Consider the following 20,849-nt stretch of genomic DNA (forward strand, 5'->3'; position numbering starts at 1 on the left):
CAGGTGTTTATCCATTCCCTGTATGAAGGACATTTGAGTTTCATTTCGTTTTGGGCAATTATGGAGAAAGCTGCTATAAAGATCTTTCTCATTTTTTTGTTTGTTTCTTTGTTTTTTCTTTTGTCCGTGCCACGTGGCTTATGGGATCTTTGTTCCCTGACCAGGGATTGAACCCGGGCCCTTGACATTGAGAGTGTGGAGTCCTAACCACTGGACTGCCAGGGAATTTCCTTTCCTTCTCCAGTTTTGATTGACCAGAGAATCGGAGAGTGGAGGACAGAGAAGAGAGCCGTGTGCGGAGGTCACCAATCCCAGAGCAAGCATCAGCTATGCATCGGGCTCCCTGGGTGCACTGTCATCTCTCCTCCTGATGAGGATCCTGACAGGCAAAATGATTCCCATTTTACTCATGTGGAAACTGAGGCTGAGGTTGACTGTATAACCACACAGTCATGCATCTAGAAAGAACGAGCTCCAGATGCCTCCGCACTGGAGGAGGGTTACAGTGGGTAAATACAGAAAGGACTTCTTTCTCCTGGACCAACTGGATTCCTCTTAGCTTGAAAGACATGGCCAAATCTTGCCTCCCTGGCAGAATGTCTTCAGGACACCTTCTGTCTAGCTCTGATGGCTGAAACCAGATTACTGGGGGGAGCCTTCGGCCCTGGAGAGTTTATGCTCAACAGAGGTAGATAAAAGTGCCGTAATTACCATCCGATGACCCAGATTCCTACTTGAGGTCAAATGCCACCACAAATGTCTTTTTGATACAAGCTCAAGGAGCTGATAATGTAAACCTTAATAACCCAGGCAGGGCACTTTTCATCTCCCTGCGAGCGAGGACACTCATCCCAGGATGAAATGGGCCGCAGGGAAGGGTTTGCAACTCACAGCTCCAAAGGTTCCCGAAAGATAAGCCCACGCCTTGTGCAAAGTTATGACAGGAAGCCCCACCAGGCCCTTGCGATAAGCTCTCCAGGCCCATGGCCGGGGAATGACAATTGTTTGGCAAAGGGGTGGTGTCCACTGCTTCAACTGTGACTTTGGACCAGAGAGTTGTAACAGACATAGGTGCCTTGGGCCGGTAACAACACTCTATCTGATGTTAGGGCCAGGCTGAGATTGCTTCAAGAGGGAAATAGATACTATTAAATCCCTACTTGGTGTGAGTGACAACCTAGTGGCAGGTGACAGCCCTGGATACATGTCAGAGGGATGAAGGGACACCGGTGAATTGGCTGCGGTTGAGTTCTGGGTTGGGGCGTCTCCACTTTGAGCTCTGTAACCAGGCTTCCACAGAGAAGGGTTCCCGGCTTTCCTATTCTCCATAACAAATGACTCCCTGCAATTCCTGATATTTGGCTGTGGGTCTAACCATTCCAGAAAACAACTGGGCGTGCATTCGACCTGACAGACTGTGGAATCCTATTTTGTTGCCTTCTGGAAAGGAGTTACATTGCCCACCACAGAGAAATGCTGAAGACCCTGCATTGCAGATGGTGGGAGTCTGCCTAGCTCATTTCTAGGAGGCTGTCATAGCTGATCTCTAGGGTTTTGTTTTTTGCTCCAAGAGCACCAAGCTGCTAGGAGTTCCCACACGTACAGAGCATGTCCCTGGGCCTTTGCACGTGCTGTGCTCTCTGTCCAAAACTCTGTTTCCCTGCTTGTCCACTTGCCTATTGCTTACTCCTTCTCCATAACTTGGCTCACACATTGTCTCTAAGCCAACCTTCCCCTGAATCTTCTGGGTGAGCTTGTACCCCTCTTCTGTGCTCTTGCAGCTCCCCCACCGTGACCTCTGTTTCTCAGTACTTCTCCTCTGGAATGAAACTGCTTCAGACCAGTCTTCACCACCAGCCAAGCTCGCTGAGAGCAGAGGCCTTGTCTTTACCATCCTTACAGCTGCATGGCAGGCACTCAGCCACAGGAGATGTACAATAAATGCTTCCCTAATTAAACAACGTGAAGAAATGAACAGAATCTACAGACCAGATTCAGAGCGGTCCCTTTTAGAAATCTCTTCACTCATTTGTTTAGAAATTGTTTTTGCATACCTGAGGGGTATACAGAGAAACAACACCGGGAACGCAGTGGTGAGCAAAGCAGGCCTTGTTCCTGCCCTCAGGACGATTATGTGCGGGCAAATCAAACAAGCAATGGCACAGCTACTTACTTCAACGGCGCCGTGATTAGTGCCACCAAAGAGCAGGGCCAGGATGAGGGAGAAGCAAGAGGTACATTTGCCCGGGCTGCAAAAGTTAAGGAGCTGCCAAAAAAAAAAAAAAAAAAAAAAAAAGATAGCTACGTCAGTGCAATATTTTTTAATCAAAATTGATACAAAAACATCCATGCACAACAAAATATCCAAAATGTAAACATAGACCAGTGTCATGCCCAGCAATGTTAGAACATAAGAGAAAAGCAAAATGTATAGCCCTGTACCCATATTCTTGCATATTTTAATGGTTATGTTTTCCATAGAACATTAAAGTAGTTGAAAACTATTGAAAATGTTAAAAGTGGGTGTATTAAAACTCATAACAGGGCTTCCCTGGTGGCGCGGTGGTTGGGCGTCTGCCTGCCGATGCAGGGGACGCGGGTTCGTGCCCCGGTCTGGGAAGATCCCACATGCCGCGGAGCGGCTGGGCCCGTGAGCCATGGCCGCTGAGCCTGCGCGTCCGGAGCCTGTGCTCCGCAACGGGAGAGGCCACAATGGTGAGAGGCCCACGTACCGCAGGAAAAAAAAAAAAAACTCACAACATTATTTTATGTTTAAATACTTTATGTATTCCAAAACAGTATATATTGTCATTTTACTTCAGCTTGCATTAATTAAAAAATCATTAAGCTTGTCACTTGGTCACAAGAAGTTGTCACATGTGACAATCCTTTCCGATGACAGCAAGAGAAACAAAGAAATAGACACTGAAATATTATGGAGAGTTTTACTTTCTTTTTTTTTTAAGATTTTTATTTTTGATGTGGACCATTTTTAAAGTCTTTATTGAATTTGTTACAATATTGCTTCTGTTTTATGTTTCGGTTTTTTTGGTCGCGAGGCATGTGGGATCTTAGCTCCCTGACTGGGGATGGAACCCGCACCCCCTGCATTGGAAGGCGAAGTCTTAACCACTGGATAGCCAGGGAAGTCCCAGAGAGTTTTACTTTCAACAAAGCCAGGAGCACACATTTTCCCTCCGGCTTCAGGCATCAGCTGGGCTCAGCACAAAATAGACCTTTATTTAGAATTTGCTATTTTGTTCACTGTGGATTTTTTTGTGTTAATTGTGGTATCTTAAAGTGTTGCATTAGAATATTATTTATCTCAGTTACTAAGGGGTTTGGGGGGGCTCTCACTTATATTTTGTACACAAAGCGGGTGCCTCCCTCACATTACCCTAATCCCAGCCTTGCCAAAGAAGATTAGAGGAGCCAGTCTTAGGCTGGGGGTTAAGTAAGTCTCCCCTGAGAATGTGACTTTGAACCTAAGACCTGTAGAGGGAGTGAGACTGTGAGGTCTGGAGAGGGTCCTGCCTGCAGTTAAGGCGTGATCTGGGAAGAATCTCATTAAAGCATAACAACAATAATGGCAAATATATATAAGCCTAAAGGCAGAGCACTGTGCTCGGTGAAACAGACACTCATTTCATCCCCACCACAAACCCTATGAGGCAGTTATTATTATCTTCATTTTAAAGATTAAAAACTAGGACACAGATTAAGCCACTTGTTTAAAGTCACACAACCACGAAGGGACAGAGCTAGAACGTGAACCCAGGCAATCTCATGCCCACTCCATTATGGAAATCCTTCAGCTTTCTCACCCAGGAAGAAGTTACTTTGGCTGGAGTGGAGTGAGCCATCAGGAGGCTAACGTGAAGGGGGGGTAAGATATGGGGCCAGAGGTTCGAGCCTTGCGAAGGTCTCTGTAGGAATTTCAGAGCCTTGAAGGGGGATAAATGGTGCCGCGTTAAAGCTCTGTTTAATTCGCCTCTTTGCTCCCACCCTCATCTTTACAAGTGTCTTGTTCCTTCATCTTTGAAATCTGGGAACATTCTGCTCAAGTGGTCCCTGGAAAGAAGTAGAGGAGGGGCATTTTATCATAATTTGATTTATAATTCAAATGAGAGATGTCTCAGGCGAGCCAGAGTGGATCACACACTGGCAATGCAAGGACCTGCCCATACAGCTGTGAGGCCAAGGGCTCTGCCACAAGTAGGAACCTCAGCATCTTCAGTCACTGACAGCATCCCGTGAGCTTTGATTGCACGTGATGATGGAAAGGTGCGGTCAAGGGCACAGATTCTGGCATCAGACCATGTTTTCAGTCTTGATTTTGTGACCTTGGGTGAATTACTTAAAACCTTTAAACCTCAGTTTTCTCACCTTTAAAATGAGATATCACTACAGAGACTGGTTTAACCGGTCAAAACCCATTTTCCTCCCCTCCTGACACATAGCTAGACTACATTACACAGCCTTCCTTGCAATCAGGTGTGGCTGTGGCTAAGAATTGGCCAATAGAATGTGGGAAGAAGCAGTGGGTGCCACTTCCAGGCCTGACTCATCACCCTCCATCGCCATCCTCCACTGTCTCGCCTTCCTAGTCTGCTGGCAGGATGTTGAGACCCGGGGTGACTTCGGAAGGTCTGTGTTGAACACAGAGCCTCCGTCAGCTGGAATTCCTGATCACCTGCGTGCATCAGAGAGCTCCTGTCTTGGGTCAAGTTCCCTTGAAGCAGAGCCTGAGACAGAGATTAGAGTGTATATGATTCCCTGGAGAAGGGATCTCAGGGGAAGGGGAGCAGGGAAAAGCAGGCTAGGACGGGAAAAGGACATAGGCAAGGATGAGGTTTCAGCAGGGGACTAACCTTGGCCTGATTGTATGGGGGCCTCTGAAGCATGAATTATACCACAGATCTGGTCCCGTCTTGGGGGATGTGTGTTCGGGGGTGTGGCCTTTGCACCTGTCATTGACCGAGGATAGCCGCCAGCACCCTAGGAGGTGGGGAGTATAAAGTCCCAGGCAAGGAAGCCTCCCCTCCCCCCACCATTCTGCAGAAGTCAATTTTCTGGAAAAGGGGGCAACCACGAGTCATTTGCAGCCAACACAGCGCAGGGGATGGGCACGGAGTGGGAACCAGTAGCGCCTACAGCAGGCCCCATCTCCCAGTCAGGAGTTCCTCCTGAACTTTATGTGAGCAACAGTTAACCTTTTCCTTGTTAAGCCACTGAGATTCCCGGGTTTCTATGCTTCACCGTAATGAACATAAACAATATCTCCCTCTGGGAGTTGTGTGATGATTGAATGAGATGCTATTTGACTGTGGTAATGGTGTCACAGATATATGCATATGTCTAAACTCATCTAATTATATACATTAAATATGTGCAGCTTATTCTGTAATGATCTATATGGGAGAAGAATCTGAAAAAGAATGAATATACGTATCACTGAACCACTTTGCTGTACACCTGAAACTAACACAACATTGTAAATCAACTATACCCCAATATAAAATAAATATTAAAAAAAATTGTACAGCTTTTTTGGTTATCAATTCTGCTGCCAATAAAGCTGCAAAAAAATCTTTTGGAGAGTAAGTGATCAGAATAATATTACAATTCATAAAAGCTTTCATTTAAAACAGTTTTAAACCAGCTGTTGAAAAAGACCCACGTGCCTGGGAAAAATAGACCCAAGACAGCCAAGATAGCAACGTTCTAATAAATCTATTGTCTTTCAAGAAAAAGAAAATAAATTATTTGAGCACCTCCCCCCCCAAAAAGAGATGCCATACTCAAACTGTTTAGCACCCAGTATGTGCCCAAGGACTGTCAGCCATTATTAGTGATTATCACTCGTGGCAGGTGCTAGAGATGCAGAAATGGCCACTCTGCCCTGCTCCGAAGGGCTTCACGGTCTTGGGGGCAGAAGACAGATGGAAATAGATGATTACAGAAGCACAGGAAGGGCTGTGTCTAAAATCTGTGCAGGGAAGCTCACACCTGAGCCTACCTGGGGATGGAATAAAATGCTTCAAGGTGGAAGTGAAGCTTGAGTTGACTTTTCAAGGATGAGCAGGTGCTCCCAAGCAGACAAAGAGGAAAGAAGCATTCCCAGCAGAGAGGCTGTGCTTTTGCAATAAGGTCGGGCACATTTCCTCTGGGCTCCAGAGGTCCCTGCATGTATTTACACAAGTATTCGTATTACCAGTTGTATCAGTGACATCCAGAGTTTGAAGTCCCAATTGCCACCTGGCTGCAGGGCCTGGGACAAGTCATGAGACCTTTCAAACGTCGGGGTTTGCAGTTGTCATGGGGGAGTGATGGCATCTCGGGATGAGAGGTTGACTTCAGGACTGGGCACAGAATGGGAGAAAATATTTGCAAATGAAGCAACTGACAAAGGATTCATCTCCAAAATTTATAAGCAGCTCATGCAGCTTAATAACAAAAGAACAAACAACCCAATCCAAAAATGGGCAGAAGACCTAAATAGACATTTCTCCAAAGAAGATATACAGAGTGCCAACAAACACATGAAAGAATGCTCAACATCACTAATCATTAGAGAAATGCAAATCAAAACTACAATGAGATATCATCTCACACCAGTCAGAATGGCCATCATCAAAAAATCTAGAAACAATAAATGCTGGAGAGGGTGTGGAGAAAAGGGAACCCTCTTACACTGTTGGTGGGAATGTAAATTGATACAGCCACTGTGGAGAACAGTATGGAGGTTCCTTAAAAAGCTACAAATAGAACTACCATATGACCCAGCAATCCCACTACTGGGCATATACCCTGAGAAAACCATAATTCAAAAAGAGTCATGTACCAAAATGTTCATTGCAGCTCTATTTACAATAGCCCAGAGATGGAAACAACCTAAGTGTCCATCATCGGATGAATGGATACAGAAGATGTGGCACATATATACAATGGAATATTACTCAGCCATAAAAAGAGACGAAATTGAGCTATTTGTAATGAGGTGGATAGACCTAGAGTCTGTCATACAGAGTGAAGTAAGTCAGAAAGAGAGAGACAAATACCGTATGCTAACACATATATATGGAATTTAAGAAAAAAAAAATGTCATGAAAAACCTAGGGGTGAAACAGGAATAGAGACACAGACTTACTAGAGAATGGACTTGAGGCTATGGGGAGGGGGAAGGGTAAACGGTGACAAAGCAATAAAGAGGCATGGACATGTATACACTACCAAACGTAAGGTAGATAGCTAGTGGGAAGCAGCCGCATAGCACAGGGAGATCAGCTCGGTGCTGTGTGACCGCCTGGAGGGGTGGGATAGGGAGGGTGGGAGGGAGGGTCACGTAAGCAGGAAGAGATATGGGAACATATGTATATATATAACTGATTCATTTTGTTGTGAAGCTGAAACTAACATACCATTGTAAAGCAATTATGCTCCAATAAAGATGTTTAAAAAAAAAAAAAAAAAAAGGACTGGGCAGCACGATACCTGGTCATAGTGGATGCTGAATTCCTGTTAGCCCTTCCTCATTCCCTGCATCATCCCCTCCATCCTACCCCAGGGCTCCCCTTGCAGAGAACCAGCCTCAGGAACCCTCACTGGGACCGAAAGCTCCCACCTCCCAGCCTTCTTGAACTGCACCCATTCCACCCAGACGATAGCCTGAGCTGCCTGCTGTGAGCCAGGCACTCCTATCAGCACCCCAACTGTTCCCCCACCAAGCCCCGCTCACAGCCCCTCTCCACTTCCCCTCCCCCTCCCGCCCTCCCCCTCCATTAGCAGAAGTTTGAGGAAGTATTTTTGTGTCAGATACAAAGTGGGTTCCAGTCCTCTGGTGGCCTGCCTCATTTTTAGCCATCCTCCAGCCTCCTGCATGCCTCTCCCAAGTTCCTTGGCTGCCAGGTCTTTTCAACAGAAACAGGCAAGTGTCTGGATACAAATAAGATATGCACTCTGAGTCCCTTTTACCTAAATATTTGCAGCTCCCAGACAGCAAGTCCAACAGTCCAGCCTTCTCTCCGTGAACTTGTTTCTTCTTCCCTACTCCCCAAGCCCTGTCTTTCCCTAATTTTGGTTCGCAGCCAGCAACAATCATTTCCCTTTCCCTATAAGCCAGCAGGGAGAAGCTCCCCTCTCCAAATAGAGGGACACTGGAGCGGGCGGGGCTGGAGGACCATATTAGGTGAATCAGCTCAGCTACTCTCGTGCAGGACCAGGGAAAACTAAGAGAAGAAAACACACACACACAGGAGAGAAGGTTTAAGACTTGAAAGATAAAAATTTTGTTAAGAAACACCAATGTAGGGCTTGAGTCGTATAAGTCACCGCAACCCATCAAGTTCGATAGCCATGGCTAAAAGCAGGGGAGCTGAGATCTGACCCTCCTGAACCCCAGATACAACAGCCAAGCAGTGCCGCTCCCCATAGAACATGTAAGGAAGCCCTGGCTCGGGAGTACATGCCAGACTTGGGTTCAAGTTTCTCAGTCTCTCTCTGAGCCTCACTTTCCTCATCCACAAAATGGGATTATTAATGATGCCATCCTCATGGTGTTACTGTGGGCCTTCAGTGAGGTAATGTATGAAGGTGCTTATCACTGATCACTGCCCAGCTCACTAGCAACGCTCCATAAGTGGTTGCTGTTATGATTTTCGGGGGGTTTTTTGTTTTTGTTTGTTTGTTTTTGGCGGTACGCCGGCCTCTCACTGTTGTGGCCTCTCCCGTTGCGGAGCACAGGCTCCGGACGTGCAGGCTCAGCGGCCACGGCTCACGGGCCCAGCCGCTCCACGACATGTGGGATCTTCCTGGACCGGGGCACGAACCCGTGTCCCCTGCATCGGCAGGCAGACTCTCAACCACTGCGCCACCAGGGAAGCCCCTGATTTTCGTTTCTGACGCTCATCTGCACAGCGATCCTCTGAGCTCTCTCCAAGAAATGGGAGCACCCGAAAGGCAAAATTGGTTTCTGATTTCTTTGCAGTCCCAGCACCTCACATTGTAGCACCCACTCGATGTCAATTGAAGATGTAAAGGTAGCTGGAATCATCCCTGTCATCACAACTGCCAGGCTCTGAGGAAGAAGGTGACCCCAGTTCGTTTGTCTCCAGCCCGTGACTTTTCACTAAGCCACAGCTACCCTAAGCTGCCTCATTTCCAGAAATGATTTAGAGGGACAGGTAAGGTCATGGCAGGCTTTTGTCTGAGGGGTGAAGAGGGCTGAGTGTGTTCACATTACTGAGCAGGTCCAGGCAGGTGCACCTGGTACCCTGTCATCATCTGAGGTGTCCTGCGTTACCAGCCCTAACCTTTGGAATATCTTCACTGGTAGTTCATCTATTCATTCATTCATTCATCAAGGATTCATTGCAAACCCACAAACCCACAGAGGAGACAAAAAGTAAAGAGATTCAGGCTCTGCTTTCTTGAAGCTCACAGTTCACCAGTCAACATGGACCTATAAATAAATAATCCTGGTATAAAGCAATGCAGGTCTTAAAGGAGATTTGCCCAAGATTCCCCTGGGAGATAATGAAGCGAGAGGTCTTCGCTACTTCGGGAACAAGAAGGGGGATCAGAGGGAACTTCCTCCAGAGGGAAAGGCTGGAGCTGGGCTGGACTTCACTGGGTGAACAAGGAAGGAAAGGGCGTCCTCAGGAGAGGGGAAGCAGGCCCAGAGGCACGGCTGAGCAGAAAGCGTTAAGACCAGTGATGGTGGACCTGGGAAAAGAGCTGGGAGCAGTGAGCCTGGAGGAGGCACAGGGGCCAGGCTGAGCAAGCCTCGTGGGCAGTTTGCTTCATCCTGAGGACAACTGTGGACACGGAAGAATTTTAGGCAGGGCTGTGATACAATTAGTTCTGTGTTTTAGGAACAGGTTGAGCATTTCTGATCCAAGCGTGAGCTCATTACACCCACTCAAATGAGGCTGTGCTCTGTATCCTTGCTCTCAGCAGCATTTGTCACTGGAGGCCACCTCTCCTTCTTTGCTCGTGCTCTGGGGCTGAGCACAAGCTTGACAATCACCTGCTTCCATGACTGTCTTCTCTGCTTTCTCAGTTTCTCTTTCTCCTGGAATTCCTGAATGTAAATGTCTCCCAAGTTTCTGCCAAAAGCCAAGTGCCTTCCTTTTCTCTCTACTCTAACTCTTGGGGATCTCATCCACATCTTAAGCTTCAACATTTAAACACCTTGAGGGGGAACCCTGGACTCAAAGCTCCAACAGTTTCTTAAAAATGGTAGGCAGAGCCCCACAATCCTGCTAAATAGCCTAAAGTTATTGGCCATAAAACTATTCTAGGGCTTCCCTGGTGGCGCAGTTGTTGGGAATCCGCCTGCCAATGCAGGGGACACGGGTTCGAGCCCTGGTCCGGGAGGATCCCACATGCCGCGGAGCAGCTGGGCCCGTGAGCCACAACTGCTGGGCCCATGTGCTGCAGCTACCGAGACCCATGTGCCTGAAGCCCGTGTTCCGCAGCAGGAGAAGCCACCGCAATGAGAAGTCCACGCACCACAACGAAGACCCAACACAGCCAAAAATAAATAAATGAATAAATTTATTTAAAAAAAAAAACTATTCTAGAAGACCAGATTTGTCATCCTCCAAGGAGGTTTAGCCTAGTCCTAATTTCTGTTAAGATTTCCACAGGTTTATAGGCAAAATATTGCACCTTTAGATGCTATTTTACACAGCAAATGAACTCTTAGCCATTTTTAGCAGATGTTTGCTGGGAGTCTATTCAATATCCAACTCAAGGTCAGCCTTCAATCCTGTCCTTTACTTTAAACATGTCCACCTCAGTGGGCACAGCACAGGGGACAATAGGACATCATGACCAAGCATACAAGCTTTGGCTTTGACAAACTTAAGTTTGCATCCTTGTTCCTTACATGTGTGATCTCGAGGAAGTTATTCCACCTCTCTCTCAACCTCAGTTTCTCCACCTGTAAAATGGAGACCATAATGCATTCCTCATAGATTTGTTGCAAAGATCCAACTTAATAAGACTTCCAGTACACTGTGTGGCATGTTATAAGGACTCAACTTAAGCGGTTAAGAAAAAATTCGGCCACTGTGGAAAAGAGTTTGGTAGTTCCTCAAAAAGGTAAACATAGAGTTAGCAGTTATCATATGACCCAGCAAGTCCACCCCTAGGTATATACCAAAGAGAAATGAAAACATGTGAACACAGAGACTTGGACATGGGTGTTCATAGCAGCATATTTCCAACAGCCAAAAGGTGGCCCAAATGTTCATCAACAATGAACGGAGGAACAAACTGTGGTCTATCTATACAATGGGATATTATTTAGCCCTAATAAGAAATGAAATATTGACACATATACCGTAACATGGAGGAACCTTGAGAACAATAGGCTAAGTGAAAGGAACCAGACACAAAAGGCCACGTGTTGTAGGATTCCATTAATTTGAAATATCCAGAATAGGTAAACCCGTAGAGACAGAACACAGATTGGAGGTTCCTGGGGGTGGAGGAGAGGGGAGTGAGGGGCAAATGCTTCATGGGTACAGGGTTTCCTTTTGGGAAAATGCTCTGGATAGAGATGGTGGCTGAACAACTTTGTGAATGTACTCAATACCACTGGATTTTTCACTTTAAAATGGTTTATTTTCTGTGAATTTTTCATAAATCAGGTTTCACTTTTTTCCTGGCCCTGGTTGGCTTGAAATGAGTCCTAGAAACCACAGTGCCAGGCAGGAGTCCTGGGCACCTGTCTAGCCTTCAGTTTCCAGCAGAAATACAGAAAACAGTTCCTACCCTGTGAAGTTCACAGATGGTCACAGCACTCCCGAATTCCAGAGCTAGCTTCTCTGGGTGTGCATCTTGTGTCATTGTGATCGCTGTGCAACACATGCAAAATCTCTGAGCATCAGAATCCTCCCCATTGAAATGGAAAGAATAACAGTGCCAACCTCAGCGTTGTTGTGAGGACTCAAGGGAGATGCGTTCATTTCCTAGGGATGCCATAACAAATGACCACAAATCAGGTGCCTTAGGACAACAGAACTTTATCCCCTCACAGTCTGGAGACCAGAAATCTGAAATCAAGGTATTGGCAAGTTCGTGCTCCCTCTAGAAGCAATAGGGAAGGGTCCTTCCTTGCCTCTCCAGTTTCTATTGGCTCCAGATGTTTCTTCTCTTGTGGCTGCATCACTCCAGTCTCTGCCTCTCTCTTCACGTGGTCCTCCCCCAGTCCTTCTCTGTCTCAACCTGCGTCTGCCTTTTGCTTATAAGCACGTTTTTCATTGGAGTTAGGGCCCAGGTGGATAATCCAGGATGATCTTCCCTTAATTATAGCTGCAAAGACTCTTTTTCCAAATAAGGTCACATCCACAGGTTCTGGGAATTACAACATGAATGTATCTTTTGAGGGGTCATCATTCAACTTAGTGCAGGGGATAATCCAGGTGGATTTCTTTTTTGGTGCTTAGGAAACGTCAGGTATTTCGTGATCATCATCGTCGTCATCCTTGTCACGGCTGTCATCCTCATTATCGGCTAGGCCATGTCCTAGGACAGTAGGACAGCAGCCGGTTAAAATCTTCAACTCACAGGAGCTCCCTTCAGGCCACACGCATTCCACCTCTTTTTTCCACGTATTTTACCGTATTTATTATGTATTTTGTTTGTTGGTTTTGGCGGCACCGCACAGCATGCAGAACTTTCCTGACCAGGGATCAAACCCACGCCTCCTGCAGTGGAAGCACGGAATCTTAACCACTGGACCTCCAGGGAAGTCCTATTATCTTTTTTTAATGCATTCGATAGCATTTATTTTTTTAAATTTTTATTGGAGTATAGTTGATTTTCAATGCCGTGTTAGATTCAGGTGTAGAGCAAAGTGAATCAGTTAGATTCTTTTCCCATACAGGCCACTACAGAGTACTGAGTAGAGCTCCCTGTGCTATACAGTAGGTCCTTATTAGTTATCTATTTTACGTATAGTAGTGTGTACATGTCAATCCCAATCTCCCGATGTATCCCTCCCCCTCCCTTACCCACTGGTGGCCACTTCCGCTGTGAGGAGGCTGGAGCTCCCCTGGTGTGCCCTGTCCTCTCCACTCCCATTCCTAACTGGATTCTCACTGGACCTTTGCAGCTCTTCTCCTTCATCACCACCAGCCTCTTGAAGCCTCCCATTTCTGGGTCCCACCAACTATTGAGATATTAGACCTGGGGTCCTGATCCTGTTTCATCCCTTGGACCCCATGTCCTAGACCACCCTGATGCCCTTACAGAGCTGACCCTCTGCAGCCCCACAGCTTCCTCTGTCCCATTCCTTCCACTAGGCTCCCGCTTTCCTCCTGGTTGCAATTGAGGGACCAGCATGCCTCCAATCCTTAACATTGGGGCTTATAAAAATATAAGGTCCAGGGCTTCCCTGGTGGCGCAGTGGTTGAGAGTCCGCCTGCATATGCAGGGGACACGGGTTCGTGCCCCAGTCCGGGAAGATCCCACATGCCGCGGAGCGGCTGGGCCCGTGAGCCATGGCCGCTGAGCCTGCACGTCCGGAGCCTGTGCTCCGCAACGCGAGAGGCCACAACAGTGAGAGGCCCACGTACCGCAAAAAAAAAAAAAAAAAGAAAGAAAGAAAGAAAGAAAAAATATATATATCTCTATATATATACACATATATATATAAGGTCCAGGCTGCATCCCCAAGCCAATTAAATCAGAATTTCTTAGGAGTAAAGCCGAGGCATTCTACTGTAGGGCATAAGTACCCAATAATGGCATTGCCCCATCCACAACACTTGAAATCCTCAAGATCGTCCATAGGGCTCAATCCACTGTGCAGACATTATAAGAAAAGGGCTGTTCGGTGCTTTCCGACCACTTAGAGGGGTGGGATAAGGAGGGTGGGAGGGAGGGGATATGGGGATATACATATGCATATAGTTGATTCACTTTGTTAGACAGCAGAAACTAACACACCATTGTAAAGCAATTATACTCCAATAAATAAATAAATAAATAAATAAATACATAAAGATGTACGCACCACTGCCCCCGCCCCCCGCCAAAAAAAAAAAGAAAAGAAAAGAAAAGAAAGAGTCTGTGATCACTGGACAGTCCTGGACCAGAAAGAGATATAATGAGAAAAGCCTGGGGTTTGATGATAGTCTTGGGATCAAATCTTGCCACTTACTAAATTGCATAGTCTTGGCCATGACCCTTAACCTCTCTGAAGCTCTGGATTCTTGTGTTTAAAATGGAGATAGTAATACTTATCTTAGAACTGGTGTGTGTAAGTCATGGATATTAACATCTAGCAGAGTTTCTGGACCATCATAGGAGCGATCAAAAGCTCTTCTCCTTCCCTCCCTCCTGGAATTTGCAACAAGTTTAAATCCAGTTGCAGAAACCAAAACTGTACCTTCTATAAATGGCTCCTTGGCCCTGGAAAGGGGTTAACTGTTTAGGTTAGAGTCTTTAACGCGCGTTCACTAGTTTAGGGGCAGTTCTGGAAATCTGCTCCTGGATGATTCAAATAGGGTCGGGGAACAGTGGGGCTGATCTGGCTGTGGCTTCCAGCCACTTGGTGGTAATTTGACTAAGTTAACACAGGCTGCAGCACACAGAGGTCTGGCCCTGTGACAGGCTACACCAGCTGCTAATGTTGTGAGCCTTGAGCTCCTTGGCAAAACCCTCGTTTTCCTGCCGAAGCAGAGAAACGGGAGACTCTGGTTCTAAGCTGCTTGATCTTCCCGAGGGGCCTCAGTGGCCCTGCTTCTGACCATCCAGGGTTTTTTTTGTTGTTGTCCCTATGAATTGGGAGGCAAACTCCATTGGGAAACCAGGAGCCTGGGAAGTGAAGAAATCAGATTCTCCAAATGGTCCCAGGGCTGACTCTGCATTTTGCTTTCCCCGTGAGCACCTTGTGGAATCCTGCTGCTAGAACAAACCAAAAGCCTTTCCTTTGCACTTTCTACCTGTTCATCCTTGTAGCAATTTGCAAATAATCCTATTACAGTCCTCCTACGAGATAGTAAAGGGAGAAGCATCTTTACTAGCTTTTCCCCATGTCTTTTCCCCCCATCTCTTTTCCCCAGTGCTCAGTGGAATATCAGACATGTTCAAACATTCACTTATTCAATAAGTATTTACGGAGCACCTGCTGTGTGCCAGACACAGCCCTTTCCCCCTGTGCATGCTTAGAAACTGACACACAGAAGATGATCCACTAAGTAATTGTTGAAGTGAATTAAACTTACTTAGAATCCAGCCACACTAACGAAGTGGTTGACAGACAATATGTTAGCAAAATTCCTTTGGGCCATGACCTTCTCATATGTCCTCAGCAAAATGTGTGATCCCACAGGGAAGCTCATATTGGTACTTTACATCTTCCTCATGAAAGGAATTGTAGAGCTCACTTAGTCCATTGGATTCCAACTCTGGATCTCCTGGTGATTCTGATGTACCACCAGGGTTGAAAACCACTCATCTAGTCCAAGCTCTCATCCAAAAACCATGTCCCTGATGTGGCTCTCCATGGCCCTTTTTATAAAGTACCCACCTGCCTTGTCATGCTCTACAAGTGCCCTGTGTGATCTGCCCCTGCCTTCACCTCCTACTGCCCCATCCCTCCGCTCTCTGAGCCAATCACACTGGCCTCTTTTCATCCCTGAGCCCGTCAGTCTGGGCCTTTGATCTTGCTGGCCCTTCTGGTCACTCAGGATTTGCCTCAAAGTTTATCTCCTCAGAGACACCTTCTCTGACCACGTGATATAAAGTACGATGCACTCCATACACACAAGCACACACATGCACAGACTAACACACGCACAGTTGTTCTTGTACACCCCCTTCTTTTATTGCTTATAACACCCATCACTAACTGCAACTATCTTCGTATCTATTTTTCACTTCTTTCTTGACTGTCTCCACCACGAGAATAGAAGCTGCATGAAAGCAAGGATCCTGTTATGTCTTTTCCAGCACTGCATCCGTATACCAACCACACAGAAGATGCTTAATAAATACTAGCTAAATGAAGGTATCAATCAACAAATCATTCCTTGAACTGGTGGATGGGGATCTTTGAGCCCCTCCTTGAACACTTCTGGTGGTGGAGGGAAGCATTCCTCTCCCACCCAGGGAAATCTGGTTCCCTTGTTGAGCCGTGGAGATTGTTAGAAAAGTTTTCCCAGCACCAGGCTGACACCGACCTCCCTCCTGCCTCCTGCCACTTGAGAGTCTTTCAAATATGTGAAGACTGTTAAGTTTCCTCACAGCCTGCTATTGTCCAGATGAATGGCTTCTGGGAGATGTCGTCAAGAAACGTGGCTGTGTTTGTCCTCGATGACTGTGCCTGTAAAACGCTTCAGCTTCCTGCATCGGTCAACAGCCTGTGTTTTTATTTTTCAGAACAGCTGCCAATACCCTGCCAGGGTGAGCCCGGCACTTGCATGTTCCCATCTCTGAGGTGTCACTGGTAGGGGTTCAAGTGTCCTCTCTACAGGTCCCTGAGAAATATGCCTCTGGCTGTATCACTTCCTATGAGAGGTTTTGGGGGACTTCTAACAGAAAAAGAGAAAGGTGTGGGGCAGGGAGGTCCCTTCAGGAGCCCACCCCACTGCAGTGTGGGTGTGATGAAAGAAGTATAGTGTTTGTGCTCCTCCAAATTCCGTCTTTATCTTCTCCACTGGCCTTCCCCATCTTCCTTCCCAAAACAGCACAAACACCCCACCACTACCCGCCATCCACCAGCACTTCCTATCCAGGTCCAAAGCTTTATTTTCTTTACAGCACATGGCTCTGTTTACCTCTCTAGTCTCTTGTTTACTGTCTGTCCGCTTCACTAGAATAGAAGCTTTGTGAGCACAGGGACCTTGCCTGTTTTGTGCAGCGTGGTATCACCAGGGATGAAATGGTGCCCTGGGGCAATGGCAGTGCTTAATAAGCAATGAGAGAATGAATGAAAGAATAAGTAAGTGGTTGTGAGAACTTAGACACATCACCTAACTTCTCTGAGCCTTGCTGTCCTCTTCTGTAGAATGGGGAGAGGGGACAATAATTCCCTCCTCACCAGGCTGTTGTAAGGGTCAACTCAGACGACGTCTGTGGAAGTACGTCACCAGCTAATAACTTCATCAAATGCTCCTGGTTAGGGTACCATAACACTCCCACAGGGCTGGTCCTACAAGCAGAGAAGGCCAGTGGCTGCCCCTTGAGTGTGATTTGAAGAGCCCGATTGCCCAGAAAGATTCTCCCTTACTGTTTGACGGTCTAAAAATTCCACCATTAGACGTTCCTTTCAGTAAAGGCATCGTGTTTCCACTAAAACAGAAATGCTTCCCTCGGTGTGAAGACAGGAGGGTAGAGATAATGCAGGAGAAGATAGCTTTCTTTCTCTTCTGCTCAGCTTCCTTCCTTTCAGCCCCCAAGTCCTGTTAATTTTTGCAACACTTCAGATGCAGGATCCTGGATTACTTTCACGGCCATCTCTTCTTTAAGTGGAGGAATGGCCTTCACTGTCATCCACCTATCTTTCCAGGCTGGCTTAGGACTTCGGAGACTTTTTCCATCTGGCTCTCAGTCCCCACACAACACACATTCCATGCGAGAAGAGCCTCACCGTGCAAGTGTTTCCTGTTGCAGTCCTGCCAAAAGAAAACTAGACTCCAAAGATAAGACTCAAGGCAAAGCTTTGGCCTAGACTGGTCGAGCAGTATTATCACTGTCTGGAAGCAGAGGCGGGGTATGCCCTGTGCCTTTAGCAGTGGTGGGAAGAAGGAAATGTGGAAGAAGCATGATACCAGCTCCCTACCGCGACGCCCACACTCCAGTCAACCCAACTGCCTGCCCTTCCAGCTGCCGCCCGGCATTCTCCTGCCTTCCGACCTCGGTGCGGTCCAAACGTCCAAATCCAGTTACTTATTTAACAAGCAGGGGTTCAGCTTCTGCTCTGAGCTGGGAACGTATGTGATCGTGTCCTCCAAGACCCCAGAGTCAAGTAAGAGAAACAAGAAAATAGCAAGCAGGAAGCAGGGTGATGCAGCTATTCCTGGGGTACCGAGGTTCTCAGAGGAGGAAAATTGAGGAGGGTCAGGCAGGAAGGTCTCAGAAGGTCCAGGGAGGCATGTGACGGGAGGGGGTGAACTGAGTCTTAAAGAACAAGTGTGTGTTAACCCAGGACAAAAGGGAAGAAGGGCGCTGCAGCCCCAGAGAAGAGAACGAGCTAAATGAGAGTAGGGCATCTTCAGGGAAGTGAAGGAGGTTGGTTTGGCTGAGAGAAGGGTGAGTAGGAGGCGACAGCCAAGGAGGCCTGGGAAAATCGAATGGGGTCAGACAAGGAAAGCCTAGGAGAGCGTGCTGAAGGGTTGGGGCTGATGTCATAAAACAAAGGGGCATATCCCCTAGATCCTAAAAAGGGAGCCACTGAAGGACTTTAAAAGTGATAAGGGTTGCATTTAAATGCATTTAAATTAAATAGCTAAATTCCTCAGGTGTAGTTTGGAGGATGGATTCTGGGGAAGGAGGTTTGATGGAAGATTGGAGAACAAAGAAGGAGCTGTGATAAAACCCACCTAAATGATGGTGACACCTGGAATAAGGCAGTGCTGCTGAGGGAAGGGAGCAGAGCTTAGTCAAGAGCGTCTTTGGAGTCAGATGGACCTGGATCCTTATCCTGGCAGTGCTCTGCCTACTGGTGTGGCCCTGGGCAAGGCAACCAGCTTTGAATCCCGGCACTTTATCTGGAAAAAGATCATAATGCCCAGCTTGCCAGATTGTGAGGATTTGAGCTACAAATGTCAAATGTCCAGTACAGGGTCAGGCACGCAGGAGGTCCTCCACACACAATCGCTTTTTGTCTCTAATTGGGGTATAGTTGTTTTACAATGTTGTGTTAGTTTCTACTGTACAGCGAAGTGAAGTAGAGTTCCCTGTGCTATACAGCAGGTTCTCATTAGTTACCTATTCTATGCATATTAGCGTACATATGTCAATCCCGATCTCCCAATTCATCCCACCGTCCCTTTCCCCCCTTGGTGTCCCTATGTTTGTTCTCTACGTCTGTGCCTCTATTTCTGCCTTGCAGACAGGTTCATCTGAACCATTTTTCTAGATTCCATGTACATGCACAATAGCTTTTATGTTTATCCCTATTGTTGAAGAATAGAAGACCGAGATGCCGCATCTGCTAATCATCTGCATTGGCAATGCCAAGTCCAGGGGCTGTGGGCTACCCAACATTGTGGAAGACTCGGAACATCATACATCCTCTTCGTCGGGTGAGGGCGGTTTATAAATAGTGGCATGGACTTAACAAGGAGAAAAACCAACAGGAACCTGAACAACCATCAGCACATAGGTATTCGGCGGTTGCCTTCTGCCTGCCTAGCCCTGCATCAGAAAGGATGGAGGCCCAAAGACGAACACAGCAAAGTGTTGGATGCAGCTCTTGACCTCAAGAAGTTTCCGGTCTGGTTGGGGAGATAAATCAGAAACCCATGAAACCATTGAAGAACAATACCTCTTTTCATTTCTTATCTTAGACTTCTTTATAGCTTTTGCCCCTGGTGACCTTGCCCTCCTTCCTGAAACTCACTTCACCCTTAATTTCCAGGGAGCCACTCTTCATGCTAATGCATTTTTTTCCAGCCTCTTTTCCTGGTTCTTCTTCCATGTCTTTAACTGTTGGTTTTCCCCAGGGTTCTTTGGTCTTCTTTTCTTCTCACTGCACATAGCTCCTTATCCACAGCTCCAAGTCCATGGACAGCTACCTGGACCTCCATACTGAGGTTAGAATGGAACTGCCACTCCACCTTCCAGGCGACAATGCTTGGGTGCCCTACACACATGCCAGACACAGTATCTCCAAGGCTGAATCCATTGTTTTTCCTTCAAACCTACTCCTCCTTCAGGCCATACCCAGGTTCATGACTTTACTGTCCATTTAGCTGCCCAAGTTTTCTTAACCAAGTGGTAGAGAGCACAAACTTGTGTTTAACTTGGTTAAAACACAAGTGCTAGCAACTGGCCTATCTGGGTTTAGTTCCCAGTTCTCCCCCTGATTTGCTCTGTGATGTGTAAATTCGTAAACATCTTTGTGCCTCAGTTTTCTCACCTATAAAATGAGTACTTTAGTAGGACCTCTCTTATAAATTTGTTGGGAGGGTGAAACAAGTTAACATCTATAAAAAGTGTATCAAACAGTGTCTGGAACACAGGGAGTGATATATAAGGATTTGCAATTATTATTGTCTTAGATCCCTCCTACTCCCTCAACCCCCCACAAATGATTGGCCCTCAACTCCAGCAAATTCATCCTGTTTAGATTCTCACTTCTGCATTCCAGTTGCTGCTGTCTGTGTTCAGGTCTTCATTTTCTACGGCAGATGTTCTCAAAGCAGCTGCACCTCATTCCACACCTACCCCAGTGAAGGTCCAGTTGTCAACTGGGCTTGAGGCCCAGTTGTCATCTGGGTGATACTCATGAAGCTGCTGCCAAGACCTTCTAACTCTCAGGTTCTCTGGTTCTAGAACCCTGGTGTCCAATCCAGGTCAGCATGGGTTAGCGTAGGGTCAGAAAAGCCCCCTCCACACTCCCCCAAAATCCACTCTCCCGTCAGCATTCTTCCTACTTTGCTTTTCTTCCTTCTGTCCTTCCTTATTCCCTGGTCCTTTTCAATCTAATGATGGGTGGGAGAAAGAAAGCAATCTGGTCTTTTAATTCCCCCTTCCTGTCCCCTAGGCACCCCTCCTTCTGGATTGATAAGGGTGAGAACATTCAAGCCATAGATAAGACCTCAGCTCCCCAGCTCCTGTCCCTCCACTCCCTCTGGCTCAGCTTTGAAGTTCCCCAAACTCTGCCTCTG

The sequence above is a fragment of the Tursiops truncatus genome, chromosome 17, assembly GCF_011762595.2.
Source record: "Tursiops truncatus isolate mTurTru1 chromosome 17, mTurTru1.mat.Y, whole genome shotgun sequence".
Lineage (NCBI taxonomy): Eukaryota > Metazoa > Chordata > Mammalia > Artiodactyla > Delphinidae > Tursiops > Tursiops truncatus.